This window comes from Pyxicephalus adspersus, chromosome 11 (assembly GCF_032062135.1).
Source record: "Pyxicephalus adspersus chromosome 11, UCB_Pads_2.0, whole genome shotgun sequence".
NCBI classification, from domain to species: Eukaryota; Metazoa; Chordata; class Amphibia; order Anura; family Pyxicephalidae; genus Pyxicephalus; species Pyxicephalus adspersus.
In genome coordinates, this window is record NC_092868.1 from 9,683,606 (window position 1) to 9,706,244 (window position 22,639).

Genomic DNA, 22,639 nt, shown 5'->3' on the forward strand with positions numbered 1-22,639 from the left:
AAATCCTGATTTAGGAACAAACTTTTCCTCTGGCCCTCCCACGTGGCTGGGATTCCTGTCCCCGTGTCCCCCTCTTTCTTGGCGTCCTTTTTCTTCACACTCCCAAATAGAATTCCTCCTGGCACTCTGCCCTGGCGACTTTAAACACCAGCCGCGCCCTGGGACGAGGCTGTAGTGGGAGAGCGAGGGAACCTTCTAAAAATACCTTTCCAAAAAATAAAAAGGCACCCTAAGTGTAAAAACGGATCCCCCCTCCCATTCCCCACCCTCGACTCCTTCTCTTTCCGTTTCTAATTCCTGCGCGGATTCTTCTCCTTTGGGTCATGTTCCCTTTCGGAGTGAAGACTCTCAGCTCTTTCCCTCTCACCCTTTCTCCTCCTGTAAGTTATTACTGTTTTTGTCTGTTTTTCCATAGCTTTTATATAATTTTGTTATCATCTGTGCCTGGTTTATGTTCTTCAGAATATTTGTCCATGGAAGTATATACAAAAAACAAAAAGTATATCACATGGCAAAGCTACCAAGTGACTACTAACCTCAAGGGACATTCCCAGGATTAAAGGCTTGTCCATGGATTGATATTTTTCCCCCTTCTAATTAAAAGGTCAGCTCCCCCGAAACTGATATGTTTTATTATTTGGTGGAAGTCGGAGAGTTAAATCATCTGACGGTTTCTTATATCTCTTTGGGACTCTTGGGTTCTGGGTCTGCACACCTGCTAGGGCTCCCACTCTCTCTGCTGGATCATTATTATTTATTACTATGGAATTAGAGTTCTGGGGGGGACAAGAACAAGAGTCAAGAAATATTACTATTCTTAAGGGTCCAGGGGGGAGTGGGTCTGCCCTATTTTTTTCCTTGTCAATGCATAATTGTCTGTTGTGTCGGTCTAAGCTGATAGTTGATTGCCAACTATCCCGAAACAACTGTGCGCTGTTCCGCTCTATGGAGAGTGGAGGGGGAGAATGACGGAGATACACCCCGCTCTCTTCCCTTGCATTAGGATCGTTCATCGTCCGTGGATCGGCCAGGACGGTCGTTCAGACAATGGACGACGGGCGCTGTACACACGCCAGATTCTCATCCGATATTGGCCCTGAGCTGATTATCGGGTGAGAACCATTGGACATGTGTACGTAGCTTAACACTGGAAGGATTTCAGCAGCTGATCGGTCTATTTGTTTTGGGTTTTGGGTTTCGATTGGTTGTGAATAGTTTGGAGGTATTTATATTGGTGTTACAGGATCAGTCAATTACATGTGATTAAAATGCTTTCTATCTAAGGAAAATCAAAAGGGCAGAATCTAATATATGATGTATTAACAGTGATAAGAATATCCATTAGATTGGTTCTTGGAGTGCAAAATTGGCAGCACACCTGCCCTTGTATACTAGTCCTGCAAAAATCTGATTTCCTTACTAATTTTATATGCTTTTATCATAATCAAATGTCAATGTGTGGAAAAGCCTACCAATATGTTTTTTGGGATGTGGGTGGAAATTGGATATTTTGGGAACATTTACACAAACATGACAAGGGACATGCAAACTACATGTGTGTCCTGACAAAGATCCAACCAGAAGGGGGTATTTGGGTGTCCCTAAAGACAATTGCCTGTGTTGTCATCTGCTTCCCACTGGCTCAAAGGCATTTCCATAATGATATGATTTTTTCCAAGGGGACCTAGCTTTTGGGATGACCAATAATACCCAAACAGGTGGAAACACCATATACTGGGCTTACATTTTGTAATAACTTAACACTGATCCTCCAAAGACCCCCCAGACCCACTAAACTGCTAAAATAATCTATAAAAAAAAACTTAAGTTAAGGGTGAGTGTGTAGGTCAAAAACATCTCTCCTAATCTGATCTTTCCAAATGAATACCCACCAGAACAACCCTTGCTAATGTACCCTACCCATCCGGCCCTCAATCACCAGTCCAATAAGTACTGGTTTTCTGGCCACCAGGGTGTATTTTTTCGCTGACCCCCAAAAAATGTAGCCACGGCAGGGGCTCCCCTGCCTGAAATTTATTTTAAGGGTTTCTCAGGTGTAAAAAAAAGTTTGATGCTACTTCAAAATAGAGTTTCGATACACAATAAAGATTACCAGAGCACCATAGGTTGTTCTAAAGACAATACAGCAGAAGTTGTCTCTGTCTGACCTAAAGGATCTGATTTTTTAAAGTTATCCAAGGCTGGGGAAGATACACTTTCATTAGTGAACCCGGGTGATCCAGAAAACCTAGAATGGATTTCTTAAAAGTTATTTGTTAGAAAATGTTTTCAATCCTGGACCAGATCCATTCCAGGTTTGCTGAATCACCCAAGTTTACTGATAAAAGTGTATCTTCTCCAGTCTTGGAGAGCTTTAATAAATCAGGCCCAAAATCTTCAAACCAATTAAAAAAGCCACTTCAGCACGTTTTGCACTTACATTTGTGAATGTCAACCTATGTGGTTGAGTTCTAGAAACAAGCTTTTTTCCATCAAAAAAGCCAAGTAGAAAACCTGGAAAAATGTACAGTTTTACCTACATGGTTGTCATTAGTTATTTATGGCACCCTCAAAAGCACCTTGTCAATGCACTGCCATGCTTCTGTGTGATGTGCTTTTAAAAGCCCAGCATGCACAATTTTTAGTGGAAGGTCAGCCCAATTGCACCACATACCAATGCAAAAGGCAGCAAACACATTGCATAGAGCCTTAGATGTAACCAGAAAATCAGTTTTGGCACTAAAGGAAATTCCTTTAACGGAACGCTGGCTTATAGTATATATCTAAGGCCAAATTAGTTATTTATACTTTTGAATAGAATAAGTTATGTTTAATTTTTTCCAAAGTGAAGGGAAAATCCAGTTGTTACTGTAACAGCTGTTTCCATTGGAAGATTTCCCCCTCACTTTCAGCTTCATTGAAAACTGCAAAGTTTAATTCCTCATCACATTCTGTCCCCGATGACAGTGGTCACCAAGACAAACAGACAGGTTGAATCTTGCCAGACGATCCCAACTCTGTTCAAAACTAAATAAGAACCGTTTTGGCACGGTTGAAGTGCGGACGGGTTTCATGTATAAACCTCTGTCTGTACACCACAGGCGTGCGATTTAGACATCAAACATAGAGGTAGGCCTGGTCAGGATTGCAGCCAAGTTAGAAGAAGGAAGATTGTCAGGGGACTTGTCCCAGCTTCCATCGCAGAAATACCACACAGGATCCACAAAATCCCCACCCTGTGTTCTGTAAGCCGCAGCAGAGACTTCTGCTATGAGGAGGCTCACCTTGCTGCGTGCCCTGACTGCTGGAATGTGACGGATACATCCTCCAACTGGCATTCAGCTCCATTCTAAATCATCATCTGTAAAATACCTGTAATGAAGGAGCGGATATAAAATATCTGAATATACAGCATGCCCATAGTTCTAAATGATTGACAGCAGCTAATGTAGATGTGAACCTTAATGGGATAACATTCAATTGGCTAAAGCAGTGGTCGCCATCCTTTCGGACCTCAGGGAACACTAAATTCATAATATTAAATTGTGCGGACCATTAATAAGAATTTTTAAAAAATAAATACATTTGTAAATAATGATCTTCCTAATGGTGCCGGATGAGGATTTTGGAGGCTCTGATTTATTGATCAGCTCACGGGTAAGTGAAGTATTACTATTGTTACTAATATTATTAGTTTCATTATCTTTGGTATTACTAAACAAATACAAAATATTTGTTTGCTTTTTCTCACTCATTATAGGTTTATTTCATTCAATTCTAAGACCAAACAAGAAACGATAGTTATCAAAGTCAAACTATTTGATACCAATAAATTTAACAGGTAAAGAAAATACACAGTTAAGGTCATACTTACCTAAAGCTGCTTACAAAGTTACAATAATTATTGTTGGATACGAACGAATAACGAGAGTTGGTCCAATAATCATTAACAAAAAGGTGCACAACAACTGACCAATGACAACGACCAACGAGGAAAGTCAGTGGAAACGAATGACCGTCCCGGCGGATCTGATTTGGCGATGATCGTTCGCCGTACAGTCGGACAGTGATCATGAATGGTTCTGAGCATGCGCCATGAACGAATGTTCATTGCACGGTGCTTCACTGTGTGTATATGTATTTATCGTTCAAACGATCGCATCCAGCATGTGTACATTATCTTTGAACGATCGTATCGTTACAGCATGAATTGACACTATATGATCATTCACAAAAATCGTTAATATTCGTTGATCGTTCATTTTCAAACGATCATTATTGCAGGTGTGTACCTAGCCTAAAAGTGTGTCTGAGAAATAAATAAAATAAATCAATCGGATGAGAATCAGTATTTGAGGAGTGAGGTGATTGTTGTAATAATGGAAACAATACTGAAGCGTATGGCTCGACAACGGTTTCCTCATACAACTTAAGACTACACTGACGTCACGCTGCGCTTCCCTTGTTTTTCCCTTTCTAGTACAGTTCGTGAATTTAGTGCAATATTAAGACGGACATTGTCATTCAGAAAATAAGAATTTATTTAAATATTGTTTTTGTTTTATTAATAATAATAAAACAGTATAATTGCAAATAATGTCCACATTTTTTGGTGGACCACCAAAATCCACGGACCACTGGATGGCGACTACTGGGCTAAAGCATCGTGTATCATAAACATCTTTTATTCTATCATCCATCTTAGTGCTTTTGGTGTCCTGCAAACCTACAACGATGGTTGCATTGCATTTCTCAGAGCAGGTTTCCTTATGGTAACAGCAGTGGACCATTCCTGAGTAATGTGGGATGAAACATCCTTGTGTAGTCTCCGTCAAAAGCCTGCGTGATGGTGACAACTCAATGCAGGAGGAAAGAAGGGACAAAGTGTTGTCAAAATATAAGAGGTTGTTAAGCATGGAGCTGTTTTTGCTCTCTGCTCTTTCCTTGCAGTTTATTATTATTATTATTATTATTAATATTATTACTATTATTATTAATAATAATAATAATAATAAAAATAAACAGGATTTATATAGCTCCAACATATTATGCAGCGCTCTACATTAAATAGGGGTTTTAAATGACAGACAAATACAGACAGTGACACAGGAGGAGAGGACCCTGCCCCAAAGAGCTTACAATTTAGGAGGTGGGGGAAGTATCACACAATAGGAGGGGGGATAAGATTAGATTCAGGTACTTAAACTACTTACTTAAAATATACATTTAAGTGTATATTATTGATTACCAAGCTGCATCAATCCTTGTCTTTTATATCTGCCTGGAGATCAGCGTTAAAAATGTATAATCCTAAACTTAACACTGACTGCAAACAATTACGTTTTCCCTCTATGGCCCACATGTGCCCTAAATCTCTGCTAAATGCTCCAGAAACATCAACTTGACCTAGGCAATAGCAGCAGTAAACAATTAGGGTCGGTAATATGGTCATTTCTCCAGAAAAATGGAAGCACATGTCAAAGACAAAGCAAAAGCACCTCTAATGTCCCTTTAGTGGGAAGGTTTTTAAATTTTACATCAGGCTTTTACCCTTTTGTGTCATTCGGTATGGATATACATTCAGTTTAGTTCAGGATACAAGAAGGATTTAATCCTTTTGAAGAACCGCAAACAAAGGTTTTTTATAACTGTAAAAGTCACCTTAATATTGTAGCCACACCAAAAGAGTTTTTAAAATAAAAATCACCTAAAAAAATAATATACATACATTTAACTTTGCTATGGTCTATTATTAAATGCTCCAATATACAATCATTTGGATTGCCACAGGGGTCTGTGGTGTATGCTGCGCAATTTCTCCAAACCCTAAAGCCCCATACAGGCTTCAGGTGTCAAATAATTGTCATTGGAAACATTCTTTCGTGATCATTTCCAGTGACAGATAAACAAGTGAGTGCAATGCAAACAGTTCCATTCTCTTCTATGGAGAAGGGAGGATGAGCTAGCGGCACCCTATCGGTTGTTCATCAATCCACTGTCAGGGAACCATTGTACACATGTCAAATTGAGAGGAGAACAGCCATTCATCTCAGTCGATAATCATCTGACGTGTGTACATAGCTTGGCAAACATCATGCAGCTGCCTCCAACAAGTGTTGGCCCTAGAACTATGCAGGTATCATTAAATGGGAGGTCAATCAGGCACAATTTGAGGAACCCCTAACAATTCTTGCAGGAACTGTGGGGGTCTATAACCTCGGTAGAGAATGACTGATCTAGTCATGCAGCTGGTTCTACAAGCAACCTCTGGAGGAACCCTGGTTGGGATTGGCTTTCAGAACATTATGAACCTTTCTGGATGTGCTCTACAGAGAAGGGGAACTATACTTGATGATGATGAAATGGGTTTTACAGGCCAACATTTCTGGACCATGCAAGACTCAAGTTCACTTTGATAAGGGGTTTCATGCACCATGTGAATAAAGCTCCCTTGCTTCTGTTCTGGGAAGGTACCTTTTCTTTGGAATTGTGATGTATGAAGAGCATTCTGTGGGCATTATAGCTCTCCAAGGTTGCAAAGATTGTATTATCGATCCTTTTTTTTAAAAAAAAACTTGTTTTCTAATAATTATGCAGTATTTATATAGTGTAAACATATTACTTGGAGCTATACAAAGTCCATAGTCATGTCACTAGCTATCTCTCAAAGGAGCTCACAATCTAATGTCCCACCATGGTCATATGTCATTATCACAGTCTTAGGTCAATTTGGGGGGAAGCCAATTAACCTAACTGCATGCCATTGTGCTTAAAACTGTGTTGATAAAAGATGAAAGACATTACAGATCTTCTAGTCTAAATACAAAAAGTGCCACATCTTCAAACAGATTTACATCCAGACCAAAAAGGAGCAAAAAACTTTTGTTGGGACTTTTTAGACACATACTCTGGATGGATATACAACTTCATTTACATAAAAAAGAGAATATACTTTATTAAAAAACAACAATACATATATTATATGTATACGTATATACATATAGAAATATATTCAATTTATAAAACCAAAGCGCTCTTAGCAAAACAAAGGCATGAAAAGTTTAAACTTGGTCTCAATAAACATCAACGCGTTTTGCGGAGACTGTATGTCTGCTTCTTCAGGACCTACATTGTAGCGATAAATCTTATTATGAATTCCAGAACAATAAATCAAAAACAAATTTCAATGTATTTGTTATCAGAAAAAAAGCTTACTTACATAGAAAACCTTTAAAATATGTAGGGCTTCCTCAGATAAAAGGTTAGCCTCAAACAGCACCGGAGGACATCGGAAAAGCATCCGGGTTCTATAAATTGCATATATGTGTGTTTTTAATGATATATGTATTCTGTATTATTAATAAAGTATATTCTCTTAGATGTTACTTGACCCCATTGTACCAGATTCCCTGTTGATGTATATCTTCCATCTAGCAGTTGGTGGTGGTATGTGTGGGAAGAGGTTGGTATACGCACAGACATCTGAAACTTAGCAACAATTTACATATTTGTTCCATCTTGTAAAATACGCCTAAAATTGGCGTTAGAAGCTTAACACTCAAAACAAGCAGTAGTCATATAAATATAAAGAGAGGATGGATATAGTAACTGGAAAGTATTTATATGCCTGCGTATTAATAAATTGCATTCTTCACATGACTTGTAACCATACCAGATACCACAGCACAGGAGGGGATGGTGGGTAATTACCAATCCAAATCTGTGTTCCCACTTATCCATGCTGAATGCTGATTTACAGTAACAGAGGCCAGAATGAGGAGGAGACAGCTGCACAAAAAAAAAGACACTTATAAAAAAAAAAAGGCCCATAACAGAGAACAGCTGTATTGCGGAGTAAAACGCGTGGTGTGAATGTAGCTACTATATGGAGTCAGCGTGAAATTTATCATTTCGTGTCCAGACTGCTGTTGGCATAAGACACATATGGTCTACAAATTGGTTGGCTTTTATACAGTCCGTGACATTCATACTCTGTCAATGTTGAAGAGCCGTTAAGGCTGTAAGCGGCACTGATGTGAAACGAGTCATCCTTATTCTCAGGAGTCAAAGTAACCCCTTCCTATGGTATGGTGTTTAGAGACCAGATGGACTTTTTACCTTAAAGTTTATGAAACCTAAATAGTTACCTTTTATTGGATCTGTTTGAATATACCATTGAAAATACTCTGTTTTATCAAGGTAGTGAGATAAAAATACCTATACCAGTTCACCTACCTATCAATCCACAACTAGTGATGGGTGAATCTACTCAGGGTCAATTTATTGTGGGTCAACATTTCAGGCTTGGTGAATGTTTCATGATTGCCAAATTTGGTTCAAGTTCCAGTATCACTAGTAAAGGAAATACTGGCAATGAATCTGTTGGCAGCATTTTTATTGGTTGATAGTTGACAGGGATCTAACCAGAAAAAGGATTATTTAATAGATTTAACAAATTTAATGGTATATTTTTAAAAAAGGAGTTCATTGTTAGGTTTACATATACTTTAAACAGTGGGTTGATAAGTTCCAATTGGTTGTTGGTTTTTACCCGTCAAGAAGTATCCAATAGGAATGCTTCCTCAATGTTTGCATACATTTGCAGAAATGGGAATGGAGGAAGTTGATGTTGGGATTCAAGTCAAAGACTTGACACACAAAGTGTCCCAGCGCTGTACAATAAATAGGGGTTGCAAATGACAGACAGATACAGACAGTGACACAGGAGGAGGAGAGGACCCTGCACCATAGGGCTTACAATCTAGGAGGTAAGGGAAGTATCAAACAATATGGGACTAGGCGGTTCTGTGAAGCTACTGGTCGGGTGCCCATGCCACTGCACTGGTTCTTAATGATCAAGCTTTTGCACATTATACAAAGGAGAGCATTGGGCGATACTGAACCTTTCACTACCACCCCTCATTCATTCCTAATGGACTGCCATGTACCCAAGGAAGTAACTACGCCACAGCCTCGCTGCCAGTCTAAACATAGATTTGATTGTCTACGATTGTTTTATTCCATATTAAAGTGGTCCTTAACCCAATGTCCCAATTATCCCAAGTGGAAATGTGCTATGTGAAAGGGAACATTCAGAAATGTTTATGGCAGCCACATAGCAATGTGCCACATCGGGCATTACATAGCACCAAACTATTAGGTAGATCAGTGGTGCAAATCTGTAAAATGATCAAAATTCTCTAATCATACTTGGATCAGGGAAATAGTGATCATTTGCCAGATGGAGCATTTTTCTAATATTGTATGTTCAGGGTGTAGGTAAGGGTTAGTGGTTAGATTTAGGCATCCATTTATGTTATAGAACCAGGTGGCAGAAGGTTGTTGGCACACTATGTAACAAAGATACAAAAATTCCCAAGGAAGAGAATAACCGAATTGGGCTTCTGACCCCATAGTGGTCCCACATTCAGCAGACACACTGGGAGCACATCCACTGAAAAAACTTTTAGCAGGCTGGAATTTTTAAGCTGATTGTCTGTTGCTCCACGTGAGCTACATGTTCATATCTCCCAGGAGTATAAGAGTGATCAGATTCACTAATAATTTTAATTACTTCCCTCTGATGACCCTTTATTCTAAAACCACTGGCCTTAAAGTATCCATACACCATAGATCTTTCTCAGCGTATAAAGAGCCGACGTGCAAATAGCCAGGCATGCGTAAAATCTATAATCCTTCCTTCCCCCTCCCTTTCCCAGTTCTCTACTTACATTTCCCTATTTGTAGTGATCTCGTGGTTCTCTGGGCTGACTGTGCATGTAAGTGGGAAAAAGGGTAATGGCCTGTGAGCACATACACAGTGATAAGACACTCAAAGCATACTTAGAAAGCAGTGAATGTGACTTTCAGCAAACATTCACTGGTGCTGAATCACTCACTGACATTCTGAAACTGGAAGTAGTGAATATATCTTTTATATTTAATGTACGGCACTGCGTAATATGTTGGCGCTATATAAATAATGTATAATAATAATATTTTTGCAGCTGAAATAAAAGTGTGCAAGTTGTCTAAACTGCACAATTCTGGTATTTTATACTCCTCTGTTTAATAAAAAAAAATATATATTATTATAACAGTGCCCTCTACATCATTCTTGGCCACTTCTTACTGTCACTTTTCAGCTGAATGATGGCCAATGTGTGTCATCCCCCTACTCATAATACTGCAACCTGGACTGCGCTCACAGATGAACGGATCAGAACCACCAGAGGAAGAACTTGTAATGTCTCCAGGTCAACCATGGTTGGAGTTATTAAAAAAAAAATTGAAACAGATCACTTACCCTGGGATGTGTGTTCACATACCTTAAGTCTAGGAGATTCCTATCACCTGCAAGTCTTAACTGTTCCAGGTGGTTACCAAGGTTTGCCTGTGCTCCATTGCCACCTGAAGCTTTTCATTAATTGGTCATCACTATGCCAGCATCATTAGTTGCCTGCCAGAAAGTCTTGGAAGTAGGCTACGTACACCCGTCAAATAATTATCGTTGGAAACGAACAACTAACAACCAATTGTCCAATAATCGTTAACAAAAAAAGTGCACAATGACTGTCCATTGACACCGTTAAATGTGGAATGTCGCTGGAAACGAACGACTGTCCCGGCGGATCTGATTAGGCGATGATCGTTCGCTATTAATTGTGTGTACTGTCATTCAGTGATCATGGCTTGTTCTGTGATACACTTTCTCCTGTACACGCCACTTCTTGCTTCGTTCAAACGATCGTATTTAGTGTGTGTACATTATTGGTTGATTATATTTGAACGTATCGTTTCAGCTTGTACAGAATCGTCCACTATACGATCGTTAAAAATAATTGTGCATAATCGTTGATCGGTCGTTAATCTAATGATAACTATTGCTTGTGTGGACGTAGGCTAAATCATAAAAAATTGTGGAAACCTAGGGAACCTCCAAATGCTAGGTGACTGTCAGCTGAAATGAACGCTTGTGCTCTTCTTGGGTGAATATATAGCATGTGAATATATAGCATATGCCCCCTGATACTGTTTATCAAACCACCCGGGTGGATTGATGAATGAACAATTGGGAATGACCACTGTATATTCCTATGGAGGAGAGCACAGCAGGGTGCTACTTGCTCATCTTTCCCCCATTCTCTCTATAGGGTAGATCTGTGCTGTGTGTACAGCACTCATTCATCTGTCACTGGAAACGATCAAGAAGGATTGTTTCCAACAGTGGAAATCTTACATCTGTATGGGGTTTTAGCCTGGCTAATAAGCATAAAGCAGTGCAGCTACTGCTTTTCAATGGCATGCAATTAAATGCCTACAAATGCTTCAGCATTTGCTAATAGTGGCTGACATATACAGATGTATGATCACTGTTGTAAAGAAACAAACGACTGGCGGACGCTGCAGGCAGCACCTGAAAAAACAATATACCATGGGGGTTTACAATGCCTTACAACTGGCTGTCATGTTCACCTCTGAAGGTTCTCATTCACTTTTATGATCAGCCATGGGGCTGGCGCTTGATTGGCTGTCAGCTGTTTGGTGATTATTAAATGCAATAAATGAATATACAAAAGTTAGTAAGTGCTGTTGTTTCCAATGGGGAACAGCAAGTCACCTCCCGCTCATCCTCCCTCCCCATAGAACTGAACAGGGCTGTCTGTACAGTGCTCCTTCATTCTCCTGTCGCTGGAAATGATCTCTAACAATAATTTCCAACGACAGACTTTGTACATAGCTTTACTCTAGTCTCCTCAGATATGAAACTAATACACAAGTCATGAAACATCTGTAAATGATGATAATCCAGATTAAATAATCCGAAAAGACCAAAGCGCCCATAGCGTTATTTGCAGAAAGTGACACTGGCACCTATAAGAACCAATCAGATTGCACACATTCCAAGTTATAAAATGATAGATTGTATTTCATTTGTTAGAAAGTACAAATCCTCTTTTGCTTTCCTCCATTCGGTATAAATGAACCCCTTTTTACTTGTTGTCGTAGACTATCCATCCGCTGTCTCCGGTACGCATTTGGTAGGCAAAGTGGGCAGCCAGTATCTCATTGGTTCCTTTTTCTCACTTGGCGCCCCCCTGATCTGGGGCATATTCTCCCAGTGTGACCGAGCTGACCCCTGACTCTTCTCCTTCACACTGTGACACCAGCAATTGTGTCTGGGATTTCACGGGAGATCATAGCCTAAAACAGCCGCGTGATGGTGTGACAAGCGTGTGACAGGGTGCAGATCTGCTCACAAAGGGACCAGGGCGTCCCTGGGGGATATTATTATCAAATAAACATAGAGAATGAAGCAAGCGTAGAGGGAAGGAGCAATTAAAGGGGGACAGAGAGGGGAGCAAGGCCAAGGGATGAGTGGGGGACAACAGGCAGGGGGGGCGTCGCTCCGCGGGGGGAACAATAAGTGTAGTTGGAGAGGTGGAGCTGGGAAACATATGGGAAATTAAGGCCACCGATTGGGAATTTGAGTGACAGGACGTGCATACCCCACTTACTGAGATCAAAAAAAGAGGCTCTTTACCTAATTATATCTTTTTTCTTTTTTTTTATCATTTTCTCCACCAAGCTGTCCAGCAACAGTGACAGGACTGGGCCCTAATATTTAATATATCCGAAAGGTGCTTACAATGGTAACCAATGGTAAAGTTGAGATTGCAAGGTCATGCCGAATAAAATGCTAAAATGAAGCTTTGATTTGTTTACTGATGTCTATTTAAAACCAACCAGCCCATGGGGTGACAACCCTGCATGACTTGGCTGCAGAATGAAAAGTGTTGTCCTCCAGTGAATGGAAGTGGAGAATCACTGTTAGTGAAGGGATATCACCCCTTTCATGTTTGGTATTGTTATCTAAGTCCTGCTGGAAAAAAACAAATCCTTTCTAATTGTCCTGATGAGCATTGTCACCAGGAATGAAAGTAAAGGAATCATAGGAATGGGATTAGAGGGCTTCCAATTGGGATACTTGTTTCAGTGACTTTAGAGACGGCTATATACTATACAATCTCCTTTAGATTTTCTAAAATGTTATCATAAGTGGCCCTTGCACTGTATGGGTGATTGTGAATTTAAATGAGATTGTAGAATCAGATTTTATAGATCAGTGTTTTTCAACCAGGGTTCATCCAGAGGTTGCTAGGGGTTCCTTGAGCAATGAGCAATTTGTGACTCTCGGGTCAGTTTAAGTGACACCAATGATCTTTTTGAATATATTAAAAAAAAAGACAGACAGGGTTTACCGACCATTTGTGTTGAAACAAATATAATTATATATTCATATCAAATTTTATACATAAATAATTAAATAAAAAAACATAGTTGTACCAACCCATTGTATCATCATGGGGTGGATTTATAAACTTTACATGCAATCAACTGTTTCTCAGTAACCGCTGTAGTCTTAGTTACCCAACGCGTTTCGCCAGTTTAGGTTTTATCAGGGGTGTATGATAATGACTTTACATGCAATCAACTAATGTTTCTCAGTAACCGCTGTAGTCTTAGTTACCCAATGCGTTTCGCCAGTTTAGGCTTCTTCAGGGGTGTATGATAATGACTTTACGGTATGAGGGTTGAGAGGTAATCAGATATAACTTGTTGATTTAAAATTAGGTAAGATCAGATTTAGCTGATTTTTTCCTTGTATGTAACCACCATAGGAATAGAGAAAGAGGACTCAGATACCTGTCAGTTAGTAACATAGGTTCAATATTCCGGGATCCTCTATTCATTTATAAAAGGTAGGTCTATATGTCAGATTACCATTCAGGAAGTCTCCCAGAAGGGGAGAGAACAAGAAGGTCTGTGCAATGTGTTGCCGTCTCTGTCCAGTAGAAGATTGTGGTGGAATTGCAGCCAAATGGCAATGATCTGTAAGAGTGACATTCTTCCCAATAGCCGCATTGTAAGAGGCAATATTATACACTAATGTAATGTGTGCTGTGGATATAGTAATTATAGCAGAGGTTCCCTATGACCTGAAAGTGGTCCCCAATGCTAAAAATGTTGAAAAAGCCTGGTATAGTCAACGAGAAGATGGAGGGGTTTTCTCTCATTTCCTGTTGTGCCTTCATAACAGGAAGTCCAGGGAAATTTACCCAAATGGACACAAGAAAAAACTAAACAAAAGAAGTAAATTCAGCACTACACTGGGTCAGAGATTGAGAGGCTCACCGAGCATTTTCAGATTGAGTTTACCAATAGCAACATCCGTATTTATTTCATGACAAGTTTACTTTAAATGCTGCCATCACATCAGGCTAAGGCTACGTACACACATCAGATGATTCTCGTCTGATAATTGCCTCGGCTAGTATCGGACGTGTGTACAGCGACCGTCTGACATCGTTCATGGATCAATGCAAGTAAAGGGGAGAGAGTGCAACGGAATGCAGGAATGCCGTTGCCCTACTAACCTATTCAATATTACAAGTTGTCCTGATTGGAATTTTACCATTTTTAATAATTTTAACTGTTCTATGGGCAGAGATCCACTTTATGTGCTTTGTAATGCCTGCCAGAGCCTGGCTGTGGTCCAGCTCCATCTGCTGTGATGCATATTCAGTACACACACCGCCTATTCATGTTACAGACACATGCTCTGTGTCCATACATGTTCGCTATACCGCCACCCAATATATACAAAGACACCTTGTAGCCCAACACGCCCTTCCTATTTCTCTAATCGCTCTATAGCTACAGGAAAATTAAAGGCGCTTCACACGCAAAACACAGTCAGGTGCTAAGAAACACAATATGTAATTGTCCCCATCATTCGGAAAAATTAGTGTTACATCTAATTATAAACGTGGACTTTTCATTGGCTTATACAGGGGATAGAGAGAGGGTAATGTGACTAGCCCCTCTCTAGAATACATTTGCCCTTCTTTTACCACTGCACTGCTTTGCTTAGATACTGGGAGTAAATGGAAAGGTCCTTCTGGGTATGGGTGAGCATGTGACATTGCTAGGTGCTTTGTGATTGGCTGTCACATGGGTGTGAGAAAAGGACTTTAAAGATATCTGCAGGCTCCGGCAATTTACTTTAGAGCAGGGGTGTCAAACTCTGGCCCTCGGGCCAAATCTGGCCCATAACGTCCTTTTTTTTGGCCCCAAAAGAATCTGAAATATGAATTGCAGTTGGCCCGCCGCTGCAATAAAATAGCTCCGCTACTACTATTCCCGGCATCACTCGTGTCTATAGACCAGTGGGCTCTATGCCTATGCCTGCCTATTGTAGTAGCGATGCTATTTCAGTGAAGAGGGAGTTCCAGGCACTCATAACATTACGCCCTGCATGGGACTGTTTTCTTGATGCAGGGAATTGTAGTAGCGATGCTACTCCAGTTTCAAGTTTGGCATGCGACTTTGTCTAATTATTTAATTTGTGCCCACTATGTATTTGAGTTTGACACCCTTGCTTTAGAGCTTATACTCAGGCATCAAAAGGAAGGATAGGAAAGCAGGGAACGGTGCCAATACACTGCCATGGTATGGGAGAGTCGCTGTAAGTCTTAGTGCAAATGGGCTGATTTCAACTTCTAATCTGATCACCGATAAAATTATCACAACAGTTGGGAATTAGAAGGGATCATGATAATAAGTAGTGCAAATGAGCAACAGCGGTTGCCCTATAAGTTATATATAGACCCTATAAAACCCTATAAATATTATAAGCTCCTGAATAGGAATCTTTGTGATAGGATATATTACAGCTTACCAGCCCTGATTTATTAAAGCTCTCCAAGGCTGGGGAGTATACAATTTCATCAGTGATCCAGCAAACCTGGAATGGATCTGATCCAAGATTCAAAAAGCAAATGAAATCAATTCCAGGTTTGCTGGATCAACCAGCTTCACTGCTGAAAGTGTATCCTTTCCAGCCTTTGAGAGCTTTAACAAATCAGGCCTAGAGACTGCATTAGTTTTCCTTTTTTAAGCTACGAGCATATTCAGCTAGTACAGAAATGACCTATAGACCCTGCCAGAAATGCTGCATCCTTGTCAGTTCCTATGAGCCTAAAGAAGGTGGGAATAAATATTATTATCAACCAGAATTTGTATAGCGCCAACACATCGCGCAGTGCTTTACAAAGTCCATAATCATATCACTCTACTTTATACTATGCCTTTTTCTAAAAAAAGAAAAAAAAATACCAATTGCCTGGCTGTAATGCTGCATCAGACTTTATTACTTTCTGAGTCACTGACTAAGAATGCAGGCGTTCCAACTTTCCTTCTACGAGGCACTTGTTCCACCTTGCGGTGCATGAGGTACTTCCTGCCTAATAGCCCAGTGTTGTCACCGGTTCCAGAGACCTGTTTATTAAACCCCATAAAGCGGCTTCCCCCTGTGCATATAGACCAATGATTTCCGTTAGAATAAACAAAGCGCAGGCCAGGTACGTTCTGTGCGCGGAGGGGGCAGCCTCGTTCTCTGTGTATGGTTGCCTATTCCAATGCAATGTGATACAGCTGCAGGATACATACTGCTGTGTGATGTAATGTCTGCACAAACACTGAACAGGAGCCAGCCTCTGCTCTCACCAAGAAACTGCTCTGTCTGAGGCCAACTTGGGGGTCTACAACAGATATGCATCCATATTACTCAATGTGCATTCCCAAATACATAAAACAACTGCACAGTTTGTACCTAAAATGTGTCCAAAACCTATAATCCCTTTGCACATATTAGAAAAGAATTGTATAGCCCAATGCCAAATGTAAAAGTGACATCGGGGTAGAAGGGTCAGGTACCCCAGTTGTTGTAAAGGAGGGGCCTCCATGGCTGCTCAATTGTAAAACGCCTCTGGAGTCATTAAACAAGTGTGATGACTATAATAATGGATAGGGAACACGTAATGAATAGTCCCAAGACTTTCAATAGCTGAAGAGTAATACATTTATTGGTAAGATGTTATATAAAATTTACCAACACGGTTCATGGGTTCTACTGCTTCCTCAGGGCTTTAAACTTAGGCTCTGATTTAATAAAGCTTACTAAGACTGGATAAGATAGACTATCATGGGGGAACCTTGGAGATCCAGGAATATGGAATATAGAAATCATTCCAGGTTTGTGGATCACTCTGGTTCACCTATGATAGTCTATCTTCTCTAGTCTTAGAGAGCTTTATTGAATCAAGCCCAATGTGGATGCCCTAGGTAAGCCATTCTTAATCAGGGTTCCTCCATCTGACTTTTGGAATATGTGACCCTTCACAAGCAGTCCTTATGTGTAGCAGGAGGGACCTTATTCACATGTGAATAAGGTGTGTGAATCCCTTTCTCAAGGTGAACTTGAGTCTAGCATGGTCATCAAACATTGGCTTGTAATGCCTATTTAAACATTGAATAGAGCAGCCATTCTTAACCAGGGTTTCTCCAGAGGTTGCTAGGGCTTCTTGAAATATGGCCGATTGACCTCCCATTTTGTGGTGTTTGCATAGCCAATACCATGAAATGCATGAAACCAATATGTTCTTAGCTGTCTGTAGAGGTTTCATTCCAACCACTAATGTATGGTGGACAATCTTCTAATCAGCAACCAGTACAAAAAGCATTTTTCTCATTGATAGATTATAGAACGTTTCCCTGATACGAATATTATTTTAGGGTTCCTTAGAGGTACATATAGTAATAATGAGGGTAGGTGCGCGATGCCCAGGTTCACTGCCACCCCTTAAATGTAGTACAATAAACAAAGAACAGATGAGAGTGGCATACAATAGTAATATATTTCTGTATTACAACATACAGTAAATAATAAGCAAATCATTAAAAGCAACTTTACAGAGTGGTGTAGTCCTGAATCCTCATTACGTCATGAGATTCCAAGGACTAGGTGCTAATTAGAGATCTCCTAAACATTGATCAATAATTGTGTTTGTCTTTGAGCTGGTGATCACAGATATTAAACAATGCACAGGTCTTAAACCCCGACGCGTTTCGCCCTTAGGCATCCTTAGGGGTATTATTAGAAAGACAGTGGTGGTAGTGTTCACTTTCCTGAATGGTCACTGATGAGTGTGAAAACTTCTCTCTTGCTTCTTTAGTAGAATTGAACTTGTTACCTAATGACTGGAAATTAACAGAGAAGTCTGGTGGTGGATTGAGTTATGAACATGTTGAGAAACCCTAAAGAATAAGTAGGAAACTAGTTGTAAGAAAAGCAGAATAACTGGCAATGCTCACTGACAGGCGGTCTGGGTTGGGGATCGACTTCCATAGTCGATGAGTGTTTTGGGTTTCCTAGACTGTTTGGAGTCCCTGGGCTTCAGGTTGGCCGCAGAAGTGGTAGAACAAGAGGGAGTGTCTGAAAGGGATAAAGTGGATTTAGTCTTTTCATTAGGCCTTGTTCAGAAGGACACCTATGGAGCTCCCTAACTCAGGGTTTCAAGAGACAAAGAAATGCTGAGTAGATGCCATTGTTGTTTAAATTTAGCTTGGGAATGGAAAATGTTGGATAGGCATTTGCATCTGGCATCTGATCAGCTGATTGTTTAAACTAAAACATTGGTTGTGGCTTCTTTTGGTCAATATGTGAGCGGTTGCATTGTGATTTAAGTAAATGGAAACAGCCACAAACATCAATTTGTAGTTCATTTGTTGTTCAGAAACCATTCTCTGGCTGATGTAGAAAGCAATTAGGGAGGATTCCTGGGGTAAGAATGACTGCTGCTGGGCAATAGCTAAGTAAATGACAGCCAAACACCAAATAGGCTAATGAAACGACCCAAACCCTGTACACTCATCCAATTTCTGTCCCTGGAAACAATCTCTCCCAATCGTTCCTTGCAGCAGTAGAAAGATCCAGCACGGTGGGCCTGATTTTTTAAAGCTCTCCAAGGCTGGAGAGGATACACTTTTATCAGTGAACCTGGGTGATCCAGCAAACCTGAAATGGGTTTCTCTAAGTTATTTGCTAGCAAATGTTTTAAATCCTGGACCACATCCATTCCAGGTTTGCTGGATCACCCAGCTTCACTGATGAAAGTGTATCCACTCCAGCCTTGGAGAGCTTTATTCAATCAGGTCCTGTGTGTATAGTTCTATGGAGGGAGGGACCAGCGGGAAGTACCTTGCTGCATCCTCCCCCATAGGATATTGCAGCAGCCATCCCCACCAAACAACATAGGTGGGCCTCTGTACATATGCTGGATAACATACCTAATTTTTATATGTAACTTTAGATGTGTTTTTGGAAGTTAATTTTTCTTTTTTTTCTGAACAAAGCCTTACAGAGAAACTAAACCCAACATGTAAAAAAGTGCAACCAGGCATGTCCCTTATTGCACAAAGGACAGGCAATGTCCCTGCAATATAATACCCTGCCTGGTCACAATTTTTTAATTGTACTCACCTATCCCTGTTCCATCACAGGCACTTCCATCTTCTTCCTTTTTCTCTTCCTAGCCTTTGGTTTTGGATGGCCATTTTGATTGACCGGGCAGGGATAATGAGCCTGATTTATGAAAGCTCTCCAAGACTGGAGAGGATACACTTTCATCAATGAAGCTGGGTAATCCATTAAATCTGGAATGGACTTCTTAAAAGTAATTTGCTATTTATTAGAAAATGTTTTCAATACTGGACCAGATCCATTCCAGGTTTCCTGGATCACCCAGCTTCACTGATGAAAGTGTATCTTCCCCAGCCTTGGAGAGCTTTTATAAATCAGGCCCAATGTATCTTCCGTGCAGGCATACAGGAGTTCTGGGCTGCAAGCTCAGCAGTTTTTTTTTGACAGAAAAGCACAGTAATCAGGCAGGAAAGAATACTTATTGCAGAAAGGACATGATCTGTCCTGCCTGACCCCAAATTTTGAAAGTGGAGCTTTTAGGCTTTAAGGCTGTGCAGGCCCTGTAAGGTATATGGCAGCCAGGGAGGGGTCTGATCATAAAGTGAGAAAACTGGCTGATGAATAAAAGCACCGAGGAGGTCGGGCACAATAAATTATGGACGCGGATTCACAGGATCTTCCAAATGTGTCCTGCACCACCCATCAATTTAGGCCCTAATCTCCCCACGACCTTTTTAAATTACATTCTGCCTGCAGTTAATTCATTTTTATTGTCTTCAATAGCTGACTGCGTGTTTTTTATTGTTCTGACTCCTCAAACAGGATTACAGGATTTAGTTACATGTATAAGGCTTAATGGCAAAAAAAGTAAAAGCTCATCCTGCTCATTGTTTTGTTGCACTGAGAACCATCCTACCTGGTATTCCTGATAAGTCCTAGTACATCAAATGACATCCCTTGTTTACATGTCTCAGAAACAAAATGGCTGAAGCCCTGCCATGTCATGTGACCAGACTGCAGCTTGTTGTGTGTCCTGGACACCGGGGTGAGGCTGTACTGGGATATCACACATCTGTTTCTCTGCAGATTCCTCCAGCTGCTGCCACACACAGCGTTCCAGTAACAGCAATCATTGTGAGAGCATGGCCTCCCTATGCCTCCTCAAGAATTAGTAGGGAGATAATTGGAGACACATTCCTCTGTATGGGATTCTATGCCCTGGCCGGCTTCCCGGAATAATGTAACCCTGAGATAATATAAATGACAACATTCTACCGGTGGGTCATTCCTGAAATGTACATATTCCACTCCTGTAGGGTAATGCTGAGGGTATGGGCTGTGCATCTAAACACACATCATACGTTTATAACATGCGGCTTTATTTAGTGCAGTTCCAGACAACAAGTAAAATAAGCCAGTGAACGGCAGAAACTATTCAGGAAATACTGCGGAAACCAGAAATTCTACTCCATATGTTTTATCATATACAGACACTCAATCACTAAAACCTCATATAGTCTGTAACAATGGAATTTGTCCTAGGTATTGTAATGTATGTTACATAGTTCTGACTCCTGCACTCCATACTTTATGATGTATGTTACAGACTCCTGTCTGCTCGGTGCTATACTCTGTGATGTGAGTTACAAAGTCCTGACCCCTGCACTCTGTACTCCTTTGTATGTTACCGTACATACTCCTGACCGATGAATGCTATACACTATAATGTGTGTTACATAGTCCTGACCCCTGCACCCCATACTCCATGTTGTATGTTACATACTCCTGTCTGCTCAATGCTATACTTTATGGTGTATGTTACATAGTCCTGACCCCTGCATTCTATGCTGTATGGTACATACTCCTGTTTGCTCAGTGTTATACACTGTGATGTATGTTACATAGTCCTGACCCCTGCACCCTATATTCTATGTTGTATGTTACATACTCCTGTCTGCTGAATGCTATACACTATGGTGTATGTTACAGAGTCCTGACCCCTGCACTCTATAGATCAGCCTTTCTCGACCTTCTTAAAAAGGGTCTCAGGGAACCCCTGCCAATATTTATGATACACCCAGTTCATTGTATTTTAGTTTGGTGGTCAGTGGGGCATGTATATTGTTGGCCAATGAGAAAAATGTCCCCCTTACAGATAGCCAAACAAAAACTAGTGTCAGGTTAACTGACCTGAAAGGCACAAATTGCTCCTTGCTCAAGGAACTCCTAGCAGTCTCTGAAAAAACCCTTGGGTTCTACAGAATCCTGATTGAGAAACACTGCTATAGGCGATATTATAAGTTACATACTACAGATTTCTGAACTCTACACACTATATTGTATGTTACGTAGTCCTGACCCCTGCACTTTATATGCTATGTTGTGAATTATAGTTCTGACCCCTCCACTCTATACACTATGTTGTATGTTACATAGTCCTGACCCCTGCACTCTATATGTCATGTTGTATTACATAGTTCTGACCCCTGCACTCTATACCCTATGTTGTATGATACCTCTGAACTCTATATGCTATGATGTATGTTACATATCCCAGTCTTTTGCAGTCTACCAGCTGTTACATAATCCTGCCATAGGCATAGGGACGAAAAGAGCTATCACTGGAGTACTTGGAAACAAAAAGTGGCTGCTAACAGAATGCAAAAGATAAGTGTGAAAGGGAAGCTTTATTGACTAAACTAAGCACTGGCCAACTACATCTATCACAGTGACTTGTGAAAGGACAATGCAGACCACATCCTGTAGCCTTAAGATTAATATGAATATTATTATTATTATTATTATTATTAATAATAATAATAATAATAAAAATAAGAATAATAATAAACAGGGTTTATATAGCGCCAACAAATTACCCAGGGCTGTTCATTAAATAGGGGTTGCAAATGACATACAGATACTGACAGTGACACAGGAGGACGAGAGGACCCTGCCCCGAAGAGCTTACAATCTAGGAGGACGGGGAAGTATCACACAATAGGAGGGGGGATATACAATGGTACAAAGTAGTGAGGGTTTTAAGAGACAGAAAGAGATGGGTATGTAAGTTTGAAAAAATGGGTTTTGAGTGCTCTTTTAAATAAGCAAAAAGTGGAAGCAATCCAAATAGGATGAGGAAGACCATTCCAGAGAGTCGGGGCAGCTCTAGAAAAGTTTTGGAGCCGTGTGTATGATGAGGTTATGAGTGACGAAGTCATTAGTAGGTCATTGGAGGAGTGGAGAGAGCGGCTGGGGGAGTATTTTTCTATTAGGTCAGAAAGGTAAGTGGGACAAGAACTGTGGAGGGATTTGAAA

General features: G+C 40.4%; 1 protein-coding gene across 1 annotated transcript in view; it reads left to right on the plus strand.

Moving 5' to 3' along the window:
• The first annotated feature begins 336 nt into the window (after positions 1-336).
• ERF (ETS2 repressor factor) overlaps positions 337-22,639 on the plus strand; it is a 90,163-nt gene continuing 67,860 nt past the window's right edge. Inside the window, exon 1 of the mRNA XM_072425448.1 lies at positions 337-380. The gene's annotated coding sequence lies outside the window, so the exon portion shown is untranslated. The remainder of the gene's footprint in view (positions 381-22,639) is intronic.